The sequence below is a fragment of the Thalassophryne amazonica genome, chromosome 21, assembly GCF_902500255.1.
Source record: "Thalassophryne amazonica chromosome 21, fThaAma1.1, whole genome shotgun sequence".
Classification (NCBI taxonomy): Eukaryota; Metazoa; Chordata; class Actinopteri; order Batrachoidiformes; family Batrachoididae; genus Thalassophryne; species Thalassophryne amazonica.
In genome coordinates, this window is record NC_047123.1 from 14128040 (window position 1) to 14145100 (window position 17061).

The window sequence follows — 17061 nt, forward strand, 5'->3', positions numbered from 1 at the left end:
GAACCACCTCCCAGTTCGGATCAGGGAGACAGACACCCTCTCTACTTTTAAGATTAGGCTTAAAACTTTCCTTTTTGCTAAAGCTTATGTTAGGGCTGGATCAGGTGACCCTGAACCATCCCTTAGTTATGCTGCTATAGACTGCTGGGGGGTTCCCATGATGCACTGAGTGTTTCTCTTTCTGCTCTGTATGCACCACTCTGCATTTAATCATTAGTGATCGATTTCTGCTCTCTTCCGCAGCATGTCTTTTTCCTGATTCTCTCCCCTCAGCCCCAACCAGTCCCAGCAGAAGACTGCCCCTCCCTGAGCCTGGTTCTGCTGGAGGTTTCTTCCTGTTAAAAGGGAGTTTTTCCTTCCCACTGTCACCAAGTGCTTGCTCACAGGGGGTCGTTTTGACCATTGGGGTTTTTCTGTAATTATTGTATGGCTTTTGCCTTACAATATAAAGTGCCTTGGGGCAATTGTTTGTTGTGATTTGGCGCTATATAAATAAAATTTATTTGATTTGATTTGTCTAAGTGATGGTCTCACTGCCTCTCAATTTATTTTCATTTATATAGCGCAAAATCACAACAAAGTTGCCTCAATGCACTTCACACAAGTAAGGTCTAACCTTACCAACCCCCAGAGCAAGCACACAGGTGACAGTGGTAAGAAAAAACTCCCTCTGATGCTTTGAGGAAGAAACCTCAAGCAGACCAAACTCAAAGGGGCCATCCTCTGCTTGGGCCATGCTACCGACACAATTTACAAAACGAATATACAGAAAATTTTGCCGGTGCACAGGACGGGAGGGTTGCAGAAACAGATACCACATGCATCTCTGGATGGAGCCGCAGCTCAAACAGAGGAAAAAAAAAAACAAAACAGAATCAGGCATCAGAAAGACAACAAATACAGCATAATTAGTCAGAATTAAGAAACCAGAAAAATAGAAGAAGTACTAAGGTGATCGTCAGTCACTAGCCCTAAGCTTCGCGAAAAGACGCAGACTTTAGATAAAGTTGAGGCCGCGGCCCACTCTGTTTCCTAATAACATGAATTTAAAAAGTAAAAGGCATAGTAACATGCTATGCCAGTATGCTAGCCATACGAAAAGGAAAATAAGTGAGTCTTAAGTCTGGACTTGAAAGTCTCTACAGAATCTGACTGTTTTATTGATGCAGGGAGATCGTTCCACAGAACAGGGACAAAATAAGAGAAAGCTCTATGACCCGCAGACTTTTTATTCACCCTAGGGACACAAAGTAGCCTCTCATCTTTGTATGTGCCTCTCATTTTCACCTACAAGTTTTACTCTGTGAAACCACCTGTATTTGTTCTCCTAATGTACAAAATGGTGTCACATTGCAGCAGTTAGAATAGAGGCACAAAGGTGTATGTGTGTGTGAGAAAGTATTTCATGGTAACCTTATATTTGTAATTCAACACCCTCATAAAGACTTAGTGTTACTTCTATTCACACTGATGGTGTGTTTGTGTGTGTGTGTGTGTGTGTGTGTGTGTGAGAGAATGGGGGGGGTAGCGAGAGAGAGAGAGAAAGTGTTTCTTTGCATCAATTCTGTTTTGATCAGAAGAGAATCCAATGATATTTTTCCCTCTAAAGCTCAAAACAGTTTCAGTAAATAAATTGCCCTGGAAAACTGACTGATGCAATGTTTTGGTTTTGTCTCTTCGCATAAAAAATTCATAGTAAAACATGCAGATATGTAATACACAAAAATTTGTACATATTAACACGTTTTTCTGATGATGTCCTGTGTATTCCTCCACTGGCGGTCATGATGTCACTGATTATTATAATGCTAAATATAACCTCAACTTCAACAAAAATGCAAATGGCCGTTTCTGAATGTTAAATGTTAAATGCATGTTGCACATGCATGTAGACATTCATACAAATATGCACAAAACAGCTTGCTTAACTTTTATATCATATCATATGAAATGTGTCTTGAGAATATGTTTGCTGTCATGTAGTCAAAGTTTGTGTTGAGCTAAAGTCCTTTGTTGGTGGTACCTGGGAAAACCAAATGTTTACAATATCAAACAAGGGTGGCACCATACACTAGCTTAGTGATGCGATACATGTCATGATACACCTATCTGCGATTCAATACATAATTACATCACTGTTCACACTGAATATGTAGAAAGTAAAATTTGTGCCAAATCAACATACAGATCCATATCGGATCTGCTGTTGTGACCCATCAGAACATGGGACAATATATTGTAATCTTTGACATTATCTTTACCTATTTTAATACTTTTATGAATCATTTATGATTCTCCTGCAAGAGATCATTATTTCTTCCATGCATGGCATCATGATACTCATTTAAAAAAGGAAGCAATATGTTTCAATGCAGGCCTCATGAAGTGATTATCATAATATGCAATCATATTGTTTTATCCTTAATATCTACCATCTAAATCATGTGGAACTGGTTAAACTTGGCAGATTTTTAGTCACAGGTAGGGGAATTATTTGTTCAAATTGAAGTGATGTCATGAAAATTTGAATCAGATGCATAATACAACCCCAATTCCAATGAAGTTAGGTTGTGTAAAATGTAAATAAAAACACAATACAATGATTTGCGAATCCTCTTCAACCTATATTCAACTGAATACACCACAAAGACAAGATATTCAATGTTCAAACTGATAATCTTTATTGTTTTTGTGCAAATATTTGCTCATTTTGAAATGGATCCTGCAACACGTTTCAAAAAAGCTGGGACAGTGATATATTTACCACTGTATTACATCACCAATGGTCAAAGAACACCTGTTTGGAACATTCCACAGGTGAACAGGTTAACTGAATTAAAAAAGGAGCATCCCCAAAAGCAGGGGTACCCAAGTTCGTTCCTCGACATATACTTTCCTGACACTCTTAGTTGTCTCCCTGTTCCAACACACCTAAATCCAATGAAAGACTCATTAGCAGACTTTTAATTAGCCTTTCATTGGATTCAGGTGTGTTGGAGCAGGGAGACAACTATGAGTGTCAGGAAGGTAGATCTCGAGGACCGAACTTGGGCATCCCTGCCCAAAAGGATCAGCCGTTCACAAGTAAAGATGGGGTGAGGATCACCACTTTGCATGAAAAAATGGTCCAACAGTTTAAGAGGAATGTTCAATTGCAAAGAATTTAGGGATTCCATCATCTACAGCCCATAATATAATCAGAACGTTCTACACGTAAGCGGCAAGGCCGAAAACCAACATTGAATGCCCGTGAACTTCAGTCCCTCAGGCAGCACTGCATTAAAAACCGACATCATTGTGTAAAGGATCGTACCATGTGGGCTCAGGAACACTTTACCATTGTCAGTTAACACAGTTCGTCGCTACATCTACAAATGCATGTTAAAACTCTACCATGCAAAGCGAAACCATGCATCAACATCATCCAGAAATGCCGCCGCCTTCTCTGGGCCCAAGCTCATTTGAAATGGACAGACGCAAAGTGGAAAAGTGTGCTGTGGTCTGATGAGTTAACATTTCAAAGTGTTTTTGGAAATCATGAACGTCATGTCCTCAGGACAAAAGAGGAAAAAGACCATCCAGATTGTTACTAGCGCAAAGTTAAAAAGCCAGTATCTGTGATGGCATGGGGTGTGTTAGTGCCCATGGCACGAGCAACTGACACATCTGTGATGACACCATCAGTGCTGAAAGGTACATCCAGGTTTTGGAGAAACATGCTGCCATCCAAGCAACATCTTTTTCAGGGACATCCCCGCTTATTTCAGCAAGACAATGCCTAGCCACATTCTGCACGTGTTACAACAGCGCGGCTTTGTAGCAAAAGAGTGCGGGTACTAGACTGGCCTGCCTGCAGTCCAGACCTGTCGCCCATTGAAAATGTGTGGCGCATTATGAAGTGCAAAATACAACAATGGAGAACCTGTGGATCAGTGACTCACTGATCCACCCCAGCAGGTTCATCAACAAGATATTTGAATGGTCACGGTCCATACAGCTGGAAATAGATATTGGGCTTGGCTGTATTGGAATGTCATCCCATTTATTTGGGGGGGTGTTAGTTATGACTGTTCCGATTAATGGAAATTTATACAACCACGTGCATCTCCAATCATCTACCTGTATTGTTCACCTTGACGCTTCCATGTTCACCGGATAAACCAACTACCTGAGCGTCACTGGCATGCTATTAACCCATAGACTGCCACACAGTTTCCCGCTGTTTTTAATGATTCTTTGTTGTGTACACTTGATGAAAAATGTGCTCTCACTGCTGATGAGATTCTGTCTGTTTTCAACTCAACATCTTGGACTGTGTTGCTCCTCTTAGGCCAAGGCACACTACACCACTTTCACAGCCATGGTTAAATGAATCAACACACACTCTCAGACACGTATGCAGACACGCTGAGAGAAAATGGAAAAAAGATAGTCTTATTGTATCTTGACAAATTCTACAGGGCTGCCTGTCTGACTATCAGAGAGCTGTTAAAGCTGCCAAAATGGCTTACGTCTCTATTTTAGTCACAAATAATAGCCATAAGCATCAGGTCTTGTTCAATTTTCTGAACTCTCTCATTAATCCTAGTGATGTCTCCCGTCTTGTGCCAACACCTACTCTATGTAACAACTTTATACAATTTTTTATTTCAAAAGTGTCTGCCCTCAGACCAGATCACTCAAGTGTTAGGGCCCTGTCCCACTGGCGTTTAGGAGGATTTGCGTATGTATTGCGCACAAAATTGGCTCATATTCGCTTAACATCCGCAATATGCGTGAAACATGCTTGTATGAGTCGGCCAACACCCGCACACGTCTGCAATTATCTGCAGAGGCACGTTCTTCCGTTGCCAGGATTTTTGAGCAGCACAAAATTTGGCTGCGGATGACATCCGCCTTACATACTCCATACTTACTCAATTCATACACAATACATACTCACTCTATGAGCTGTATATCTGCCATTAACCGCTGATATCCGCAACTGACAGGGATTTGCGGCTTGGCAGCAGACCAGGACAGTGTGTAAAACAGATATATATCATGCCTATCATGTCCACATCACAAACTAAAATATGTTGTAGCGACTGCATACAGATTGGCCACGAATAAAGTGTTTTTATTACATCTGCTTTGCAGCTGATTTGCGGACAATCTGTGAATGCATAACAAACACGTCACGTAAACCCAAAGTGTGGCAGAAAGCGACATACCTGCCAGTCAGTGCCAGTCCGGCTGTGTAGATCCACAAAGACTGCTGCTGCAATCACATCTCCTCCAGGACATTTATTTAACACCAACAAAAGGAAGAGTTGCTGTTTAGCCACAACTCATGCTGAAGTCTGTTTTCTGTGACACTCTCAAAAAAACAAAAAAAAAACACTGTCTCACACCCCGAGCGGCTTCCCCCCTCCCGCTCCCCAAACTCATGAACAGTTAACCCTTGCATGACAACAAGAACATTCATCTGTGATCAACTTGTAAAGTCCAGCAAATGCTCCAGGGCCTGTATTGTTGGTGTGGATAGTGAAGCTGACGGCCTGAGTGAGCTTATTTTATGGCCACAATGCAGATGCCGTGCACACGCAACACGTGCGCGATGCATTCATAATACACCCGTAATACTGCCGTGATGATCTCAATGCGGCGGATCAGTTTCCTCACTACATGCGTTATATAACCGTGATTGTTCATCATACGTATATTCACTATATATTATTAATATATCCGTAATTCATACTGGGACATTTGGCATTTTTGGCCATTTTTGTTGCGGACGATAACGAACGCCCATACTTTGTATACTCAATTCATGTGCAATTAATCCTCTCCCCAGTGGGACAGGGCCCTTAGGCCTATCTCAGACCCTGTTCCTTCTCTGTGCTCTGCTACCCTTGACCAGTTCAGGCCTTTGTCCCTCTCCCAACTCTCTGATATAGTTAACCATCTGCATCCTACAAACTGCCCCTTAGACATTATTTCACCTTGTCTCTTCAGAGAAGCTTTTGACTCAGCTGGAGCTGGTATTCTACTGCTGATTAACACCAGTCTTAGCTCAGGCTGTGTCCCTCCAGCCCTTAATATTACTGTGGTGAAATCTTTAATGAAAGAGAACAACCTTGATCGCTCCATTCTTTTAAATTTTAGGCCCACATCCCAGCTTCCCTTTTTGTTCAAGGTTTTACAGAGAGGAGTGTACACCCAGCTGCAGTCATTTTTAGCACAACATTCATGAAAAGTTTCAGTCTGGCTTCAAACCCAGACATAGCACCGAGACTGCCCTACTGAGAGTTTTTAATGATTTGATCTTAGCTGCTGACTCAGGTAGTCCTACCGTCCTGATGCTTTTAGACCCTTTGGCACAGTGCACCATGCAATCCTGCTGGATCGTCTTGAGCAATGTGTGGGCATTACAGGCTCTGTCCTCAGCTGATTCAGGTCCTGCCTTACAGAGCGGAGTTTTTCTGTGCTGTTGGGCACTTTTTTCTTTTTTTTTTGCCAAGACCAAGTCCTATTTTTCTAAGATCCACCTTGAAAAGGTTATCCATACCTTCGTTGCAAGTAGACTACATTATTGTAATTCCCTGTATGTTGGTTTGGACCAGTCCTCTCTCAACCGCCTTCAGATTTTTCAGAATGCTGCTGCATGTCTTATCATGGGCAAGAAAAAGTGTGACCACATCACGGTAGTCTTGGCCTCCCTCCACTGGCTCCCAATCCAATATTGTGTTGATTTTAAACTTCTCTTAATTGTTTTTAAAGCCTTTAATGGTCTGACCCAGGCTCCAAGGCTTTGGAACAGTCTCTCCCTCTAAACTGGATCATCCCAGACCCAAGAGATTTTTAAATCCTTCCTAAAAATCCACTTCTGCTTCCTGGCGCTTCATGAATGCACAAATGCAAACTCTATGCTTTACTGTTTTTACTGATTGCTGTACTTTTATCATTGTCATTATTGATTTTGCTATTTTTAATCTATTTGTTTATTTACTTATTATTGGGTGTAACCTGGTGCACACTTCTGTACAGCACTTTGGTTGACTGCTGTCATTTTAAATGTGCTCTAGAAATAAAGTTTGAGTTAAGTTGATTTTCATGACATGGCATCCAGGGATAAGCTTGGTTCTTAGGGACCGTATTAAAGGATTATTAACTGAGTGCAAAGTCTGTATGGGAAAATACCAGACAGAGGCGTAAGTACGGATATTACTAATGCTTGGTCCGTGCAAAACACAGAGGTCTGATATTCCCATACAGACCAAGCAAACAAGGTTAATAATTCATTTATTATATGGCTATTATAAATGGAAATCAATCACAGTGTGTGTAGCGTCACATCCATATAATGAATAACTTTCTCTGTCTGGCAATCTGCTCACTAATTGTTCTTTTTCTGACTATTTTATGTTGATAATGCTGGAGATCTGAATAAAAATGTTGTGTGGGCCGCCAGAAGAGGAGGTACTGCTGGCCCACCACCAGAGGGCGCCCTGCATGACGTGCGGGCTTCAGGCACGAGAGGGCGCTGCCGCCTCAGGCACAAGCCGTGGTGACAGCTGTCACCCATCATCCGTGACAGCTGTCACTAATCACCCAATCCACATCTGGAATAAAAGCAGGAAGACACCTCCACCACACTGCCGAGATATCATCTTCTACCAGAGGTAATATCCTCAGCCTTTTTGTGATATTTTGTAAATCAGTTTATTGTGAGTGTTTGCAGGAGTACCGGTCCTTTTTGTGGAGGCTGTGCAAGACGGCACTCTTTTTCCTCTGAGGGATCGCTGCAAGTATTGAGTGAGAGGTAGAGGTGGAATTCCCACCAGGATTGTTACTGGGTGTTCACACACCCACCCTTGACTGTCTTTTCTTTCTGCCAGCAGTACCAGATCCGACACACCGTGAAGGTGGCCACCTGGGGACTTCGGGACTTGGCGGCTCCAGTATTCCTCAGGTTCGGTGGCAGTGGGAATCGTGTGGTTCCGGTTCGTTTACAGACGGGTGTCTCCTACCGTCGAGCCTGCCCACACGACACCTTATTGATTGACTTTTGCACATTCTGTAATCTGCTGTGTTTAGTTGTGTCAATCACAACAGTAAAGTGTTATAATATGACTCCTTCCATTGTCCATTCATTTACGCCCCCTGTTGTGGGTCCGTGTCACTACACTTTCCCAACAGGATATCTCGGCCAGCGTCATGGACTCCGAGGGGCGTCACCAGGCTGTTGAACAACCAATGGGAGAGCAGGGAGCACAGGCGTCTGCAGGAGGCGTGATTGGTGAGCTACAGCATATTCTCACCGCCTTTATGGCTCGGATGGATCAAATAGCCGAGCAAAACATCCTCCTGAACCGCAGGGTGGAGGCTCTCTCCGCGCAAGTGGCGGCGAGCGCTCAGGGCGCTGCTGCAGCTCCTCCTCCTGCCGACCCTGTGCTGGATATAAATGTTCCAGTGGTGGTTCAACAACCCCTCCCACCATCCCCTGAAGCATACATAAGCCCTCCTGAGCTGTACGGAGGTTGTGTGGAGACGTGCGCGGACTTTCTTATGCAGTGTTTGCTCGTCTTCGCACAACGTCCCGTCATGTACGCGTCAGACGCAAGCAAAATAGCTTATGTGATCACTCTGCTTCGGGGAGAGGCACGCGCTTGGGCTACGGCGCTTTGGGAGCAAAATTCACGGCTCCTTCACACGTACACTGGGTTTGTGAGGGAGTTCAGAACTGTGTTTGATCACCCTAACAGGGGAGAGACCGCTTCAACTGTGCTGCTGTCGATGAGACAGGGATGCCGAAGCGCAGCTGCTTATGCAGTCGACTTCCGCATCGCGGCTGCGAGGTCCGGCTGGAATAACGCTGCGCTCCGCGCCGCCTTTGTAAACGGACTGTCGTCAGTCCTAAAGGAGCACCTAGTGGCCAAGGATGAACTGCGGGAACTAGACGGGCTTATTGATCTCGTTATACGGTTAGACAATCGGTTGGAGGAACGCCGTCGGGAACGAGACGAAGGGCGTGGCCGGGCGCGCGCCGTCCCTCTTCCTTCCGGGTCCGAAAAAGGTCCGCCCTTCCCACGCTCCCTGGCCTCTACGTCCCGTGGGGCGACAGCTCCCCCTGCTGACGAAGCTATGGACACGAGCAGGGCCACATTTAGACCACCTAATAGACAGAGGAGGTTTCCACGCGGGGCGTGTTTTGTTTGTGGCTCAATGGAGCATCAATTGAGCAATTGCCCCGAACGGTTAAACACCAACGCCCGCCCCTAGAAACTGGGCTTAGGGTGGGCCAAGAAATTCATGTGGGACACACACACATTGCCACATGGCTCCCAGTTAAAATCCTTAGCGGGGATTTAACCCTTCAGGCCCCAGCACTGGTAGACACAGGGTCAGAAGGGAATCTGCTAGACAGCAGATGGGCCAGGGAGGTAGGGCTCCCTCTGGTGGCGCTACCTACACCATTGCAGGTGCGAGCACTAGATGGCACCCTACTCCCTTTAATCACACACAGGACACCACCAGTAACTCTGGTAGTGTCAGGGAATCATAGGGAGGAGATTGAGTTTTTTGTGACTCCTTCTACCTCCCGTGTGATTCTGGGGTTCCCCTGGATGTTGAAACACAATCCCCGGATTGATTGGCCGTCCGGGGTGGTGGTACAGTGGAGCGAGACCTGCCATCGGATGTGTTGGGGATCCTCGGTTCCTCCCGGTTCCCAGGCTAAGGAGCAGGTCAAAGTTCCCCCCAATCTGTCGGCGGTGCCAGTTGAGTACCACGATCTTGCTGACGTTTTTAGCAAGGATCGGGCACTCACTCTCCCCCCGCATCGTCCGTACGATTGTGTCATTGATTTGTTGCCAGGTGTGGAGTTCCCGTCCAGCAGGCTGTACAACCTCTCCCGACCTGAGCGCGAATCAATGGAGACCTACATCCGGGACTCCTTAGCTGCCGGGCTGATCCGTAACTCCACCTCTCCGATGGGAGCAGGTTTCTTTTTTGTGGGCAAAAAAGATGGCGGTCTTCGTCCATGCATTGATTACCGGGGGCTGAACGAGATCACGGTTCGCAACCGATACCCGTTGCCTTTGTTAGATTCGGTGTTCACCCCCCTGCATGGAGCCAAAATCTTCACAAAGTTGGATCTTAGGAACGCATACCACCTAGTTCGGATCCGGAAGGGAGACGAATGGAAGACGGCATTCAACACCCCGTTAGGTCATTTTGAGTACCTGGACATGCCGTTCGGCCTCACTAACGCCCCTGCGACGTTCCAAGCTTTGGTTAATGACTTCTTGCGGGACTTCCTGCACCGATTCGTCTTCGTATACCTGGATGATATACTTGTCTTTTCTCCGGACCCTGAGACCCATGTACGGCATGTACGTCAGGTCCTGCAGCGGTTGTTGGAGAACCGGCTGTTTGTGAAGGGCAAGAAGTGCAAGTTTCACCGCACTTCTTTGTCCTTCCTGGTGTTTATCATCTCCTCCAACTCCGTCGCCCCGGATCCGGCCAAGGTCGCAGCGGTGAGAGACTGGCCCCAACCTACGAGCCGTAGGAAGCTGCAACAGTTCCTCGGCTTCGCAAATTTTTACAGGAGGTTCATTAAGGGGTATAGTCAGGTAGTTAGCCCCCTGACGGCCCTGACCTCACCAAAAGTTCCCTTCACCTGGTCGGATCGGTGCGAAGCCGCGTTTAGGGAGTTGAAACGCCGGTTCTCGACTGCACCGGTCTTGGTGCAGCCCGATCCTAGTCGCCACTTTGTGGTTGAAGTGGACGCCTCTGACTCAGGGATAGGAGCCGTGCTATCCCAGAGCGGAGAAACCGATAAGGTTCTTCACCCATGTGCCTATTTTACCCGCAGGTTGACCCCAGCAGAGCGGAACTATGACGTGGGCAATCGAGAGCTCCTTGCGGTGAAAGAGGCTCTTGAGGAGTGGAGACACCTGCTGGAGGGAGCGTCAGTGCCTTTCACGGTTTTCACGGACCACCAGAACCTGAAGTATATCAGGACCGCCAAGCGACTGAACCCCAGACAAGCCCGCTGGTCACTGTTTTTCGGCCGTTTTGACTTCCGGATCACCTACCGCCCCGGGACCCATTCTACCGGAGTCCACTATCGTGGCTACCCTAACCTGGGACGTGGAGAAGACCGTCCGGGAGGCCCTGGCACGGAGCCCGGATCCCGGAACAGGACCGAAAGACAGATTGTACATCCCACCAGAGGCCAGAGCTGCTGTTCTGGACTTCTGTCACGGGTCCAAGCTCTCCTGCCACCCAGAGGTGCGTAGGACCGTGGCAGTGGTCCGGCAGCGCTTCTGGTGGGCGTCCCTGGAGACTGATGTCCGGGCTTACATCCAGGCCTGCACCACCTGCGCCAGGGGCAAGGCGGACCACCAGAAGGCACAGGGACTCCTACAGCCACTTCCTGTGCCTCACCGCCCCTGGTCCCACATCGGTCTGGATTTTGTCACGGGCCTCCCGCCGTCCCGGGGACACACCACCATCCTCACGATAGTGGACCGATTCTCCAAGGCTTCGTGGCCCTCCCGTCGGCCCAGGAGACGGCAGATCTCCTGGTCCACCATGTCGTCCGGCTGCATGGGATACCAAACAGACATCGTTTCGGATTGCGGTCCCCAGTTCTCCTCGCAGGTGTGGAGAAGTTTCTGCTGGGAACTGGGGGCCACCGTAAGACTCTCGTCTGGGTATCACCCACAGACTAACGGACAGGTCAAACGGGCCAACCAGGAGTTGGAGCAGGCCCTTAGGTGCACGACCTCCGCACACCCGACAGCTTGGAGTGAACATCTGGCCTGGATCGAGTACGCTCATAACAGCCAAGTGTCCTCTGCCACCGGCCTCTCCCTGTTCGAGGTGTGTCTGGGGTACCAACCCCCTTTGTTTCCTTTGGTGGAGGGAGAGGTCGGTGTGCCCTCGGTCCAGGCCCACCTGCGGAGATGCCGTCGGGTGTGGCGCACCGCCCGTTCGGCCTTGTTGAGGGCTCGGACGAGGGCTAAAGCCCATGCAGACCGTCGACGGTCCCCGGCCCCCGCATACCAGCCCGGGCAGGAGGTATGGCTTTCCACCAGGGACATTCCACTACAGGTCGAGTCTCCCAAACTGAAAGACCGCTTCATTGGACCCTTTCCGATCCTCAAGGTTCTCAGTCCTACCGCAGTGAGGCTCCAACTCCCGGCCTCACTGCGGATCCATCCGGTTTTCCATGTCTCCAGAATCAAGCCGCATCACACCTCACCCCTCTGTGCACCCGGTCCGGCGCCGCCTCCTGCCCGTATTATCGACGGGGAGCCGGCTTGGACAGTTCGCCGGCTCTTGGACATCCGTCGAATGGGCCGGGGCTTTCAGTATTTGGTGGACTGGGAGGGGTATGGACCTGAAGAACGCTCCTGGGTGAAGAGGAGCTTCATCCTGGACCCGGCCCTCCTGGCCGATTTTTACCGACGCCACCCGGACAAGCATGGTCGGGCGCCAGGAGGCGCCCGTTGAGGGGGGGGGTCCTGTTGTGTGGGCCGCCAGAAGAGGAGGTACTGCTGGCCCACCACCAGAGGGCGCCCTGCCTGAAGTGCGGGCTTCAGGCACGAGAGGGCGCTGCCGCCTCAGGAACAAGCCGTGGTGACAGCTGTCACCCATCATCCGTGACAGCTGTCACTAATCACCCAATCCACATCTGGAATAAAAGCAGGAAGACACCTCCACCACACTGCCGAGATATCATCTTCTACCAGAGGTAATATCCTCAGCCTTTTTGTGATATTTTGTAAATCAGTTTATTGTGAGTGTTTGCAGGAGTACCGGTCCTTTTTGTGGAGGCTGTGCAAGACGGCACTCTTTTTCCTCTGAGGGATCGCTGGAAGTATTGAGTGAGAGGTGGAGGTGGAATTCCCACCAGGATTGTTACTGGGTGTTCACACACCCACCCTTGACTGTCTTTGCTTTCTGCCAGCAGTACCAGATCCGACACGCCGTGAAGGTGGCCACCTGGGGACTTCGGGACTTGGCGGTTCCAGTATTCCTCGGATTCGGTGGCAGTGGGAATCGTGTGGTTCCGGTTCATTTCCAGACGGGCGTCTCCTATCGTCGAGCCTGCCCACACGACACCTTATTGACTGACTTTTGCACATTCTGTAATCTGCTGTGTTTAGTTGTGTCATTCACAACAGTAAAGTGTTATAATTTGACTCCTTCCATTGTCCGTTCATTTACGCCCCCTGTTGTGGGTCCGTGTCACTACACTTTCCCAACAAAAAATCCAAGCCAGTCAACAGTTTCTCAAATATTTAAAGGACAAAATCATAACATTTAAGATTTAGGCTGTTAGTGACCATCCAATGATCCACCAGAATTACTTTGTGCGCTTCTGTGACCGGTTTCAAAGTATACAGCATTCGCAACAAACAGCTACGGAGACATCCGAAAACAAAATACTCGTGAGTACTTGGGTGTTTCTGACAAGTGACGTCTCAACTAGAAGCGTCCCAATGTGCGCTTCAATGGAATGTGGCTGCAAATGTTAAGAACGGAGGCACAGATTGATTACAAAGTGGACATAAGTGTAATGAAGTGTTATAATGACTCAGTTTTAAGTGATAACTGTTAATTTTGGTGAAAGTTGTGGCTCCAAGAAGGTTGATGTGCACCTACAGCCATAAACACAGCGTGTTAGTAACAATCTCTGCTCCAGAATCAGTTTTGTGCATGATTAATTCTGAGTGTTATCAATAAAATCTAAAAACGAGAATGAGCATCTTGTTAGCTGCACAGCGCACGAGCGCACACACACACACACACACAAACACAGCAAGCTTCGCAGCACATATACACAGCTCCAAATGTACACTCTGTCACAGTAAAAAAAAAAAACCCCAAAACAATAACAAATAGAAATCTAGCCACAAAACACAAAAGGGATAAAACCCTGAACATGCCAGACTCACTGTCGTGTTATGGATTAATTTCTAAATGTGACCTTCACGCGATCAAAGAAACGCGTGCTGGCATCTGCGTGAGATTGCCGGCTGCAGCTCTGCCTCTGTCTCGATCGTGGCACGTAAAATAACGTCCATGAACTCCTGGAAATAATGTATTCTGACTTTCGGCATGGTAATAAATCCATCTCCATATGCAGGCAGTCTATTAAGAACAGAGTCAGATGTCCTACGTCCATGTTCACAGCTTCAGTAAACCAGCATCCACACAAACAGCGCATCACCACACTTTAGGTTCCAAAATCCAACATTCTGAAAAAGTTAAGAGTTTTGGGGTAAAGTGTGTCGTCTCCTCTCTGTAAATCCGAGCCATCACTTTCGACCAGCAGCTCAGAAGCTTCCTTTTTGTGAGCGGAGCAGGCTTGTTTCCCTCTGTCTGTCAGTCACTGGGATATTTCTGTTTTGTTAATAAGGACATCACACACTGAAAAATGCCGAGAATTGCCGAGTGAAACGTTTTCCGGAAATGCAACTGCTAACACTCAGTGTGAGAAGAATAAAATACATCAGAGATAACTAATTATTAGCACACGTGTGCAGAGACACTTACAATCATGAGTAGTTTTATGTTGTCTTACTAACTGGAATGTTAGAAAATGTGAGACATGTCCTTTAAATCAGTCTGGGAACAACAACCATCTCATGTTTTTTGATACTTAAAATCACGTTCCAATGGATCATTTTAGTTACAGAAGAGCTGGCTGACAATGTCTACATGTGTAAATGGACTCTCTGTCACATGACTGGATGATATTTGCTTTAATGAACATGTGAATAGGCAGACTAATGATGTAGCCAGTGAGCACATTTCTCAAGCATGTTATTGCAGCCAGTTATGAAATTTGAACGCAAACTGTCCTGATGTGGCACAGCATGACTTTTTGCAGATATCTGAGCCAACAGAGCACTTACAGTGTCCATTTGAATGCTTCATACGTCTATATAAGCCTTGTGTCCAGTACAGTCGGGCTGCCAAATGTACTGTGAAGAATCCATTTAATTTCAGTGTGACTAAGACACCCAGTGACAGTGGTTTTGCTGAACAGCTGGTGTTTACAGGATATTCACACAAAAATGTGTTGAAGTCTCTCTGGAATCTAACTACAGCTCTGGTTACCAGCCACCTTATTATAGAAACACACAAAGGATTGAGCAGAAGCAAACTTCTGTATACAATTTGAGACAGCTAGAATAAGAACTGAAATGATACAACAATTAAAAATACAATTATACAACTAACAAAAGTATCCTGTGTGTGTTTTGTTCTTAGAAAGGCACAACCATACAGACAGGCGGACATACAGATCTTGTATGTAGACTAAATAAAATTTATTGTCACTTCTAATTAAATGCATTAAGATCTCCTGGGTCTAATAAACAAGGTTTTGGCCGAGTTCTAGTGTGACTCAGCCGGTGCTCCTGACTGCCGACCGTGGTGCAGGAAAACAAGTAGATATTCACTGGAGCCATACAGACAAATCATTACACAATCATTCTGCTATTCCATTGAGCAGCAACTGAACACAATTTGGGAAAAGTTTCTGAATTCTGCACTATTTTGAATGACAGCATCTTGGCAGTTCTGCACTGAATACATTAGATGAGAGTTCAATGTTCCCTGGATTTGCAGAAAATACAAAATAAAATGATTGTATTTTTCACCTTGGTTAATGGTGGATAGAAAAGCAGCCAGAACCTGTGGATGGCAAAGAATCTGTTGGTGGATGTGAAAACCAGCCAGAAGAACACTTTTCCTACTAAAGCTCAGATTTACCAACAATTTGTGCCAGCACAAAACCTCTTTAGGCATTAAAAAGCTATCGTGGAGATTTACTAAAAGAGTGCAGTGACCAGTTGGTGCTGGAAAGGCATGGACACAATTATTTCTGTTTGCTGGCCTCAGTGCATATGCATTTTGTAAGAGCTTCCTTTGTGGATTGCAAAATTTTGGGGCAAGTATTTAAAGGTCCAATAAATAACATTTTAAACATTAATATAGCAGCCAAAAAGTATTTTCAATGTAATAGTGCAGATAACATGCCCTCTATGTGTTGTAAGCTCAGCATTTCTGTTCAGTCTGGCTACGCATAAACATTTACTGTCATTTTTTCCCCTCAAAATTCTACTCACAACAACCCATAATAACAACATGAAAAAAGGTTTTTAAAATTTCTGCAAATTTATTAAAAATAAAACTAAGAAATCACACATACATAAGTGTTCACACCCTTTGCTCAAAACTTTGTTGATGACCTTTGGCAGCAATTACAGCCTCAAGTCTTCTTGAATATGATGCCACAAGCTTGGTGCACCTATCTTAAGGCAGTTTTGCCCATTCCTCTTTGCAGCACCTCTCAAGATCCATCAGGTTGGAAGGGGAGCATCAGTGCAGCCATTTTCAGATCTTTCCAGAGATGTTCAATCTCACTCAAGGACATTCAGAGTTGTCCTGAAGACACTCCTTTTATATCTTAGCTGTGTGTTTGCGGTCACTGTCTTTCTGAAAGACAAACTATCGGCCCAGTCTGAGGTCAAGAGCGCTCTGGCACATGTTTTCCTCCATGTTTCTGTCTCTTTGCTGCATTAATTTTTCCCTCAATCCTAACTAGTCTCCCAGTTCCTGCTGCTGAAACACATCCCCACAATGTGGGATGATGCTGCCACCGTCAGCTTCACTGTAGGGATGGTGCCTAGTTTTCTCCAAAGATGATGCCTGGCGAGCATTCAATCGTTGTCTCAGACCAGAGAAGTTTCTTTCTCATGGTCTGAGAGTCCTGTGGGTCCCTTTTGGCAAACACCAGTCAGGCTGCCATGTGCCTTTTACTAAGTAGTGACTTCTGTCTGGCAGTTCTTCCATACAGGCTTGATTGGTGGATTGCTGCAGACATGGTTGTCTTTGTGGAAAGTTCTCCTCACAGAGGAATGCTGGAGCTCTGACAGTCACCATCGGGGTCTTGGTCGCCTCCCTCAGTAAGGCCCTTCTCACCGATCGCTCCGTTTAGATGGGGGGCCAGCTCTAGGAAGAGTCCTGGTGGATCTGAACCTCTTCCATTTATAG

General features: G+C 46.5%; 1 protein-coding gene and 1 long non-coding RNA gene across 6 annotated transcripts in view; one reads left to right on the forward strand and one right to left on the reverse strand.

Moving 5' to 3' along the window:
- The window catches only part of lama2 (laminin, alpha 2), a 780279-nt gene that overhangs the window by 607565 nt on the left and 155653 nt on the right, over positions 1-17061 (reverse strand). The gene's annotated exons all lie outside the window — the stretch shown is intronic.
- Positions 1-17061, forward strand: part of LOC117503416 — a 559959-nt gene that overhangs the window by 450126 nt on the left and 92772 nt on the right. The gene's annotated exons all lie outside the window — the stretch shown is intronic.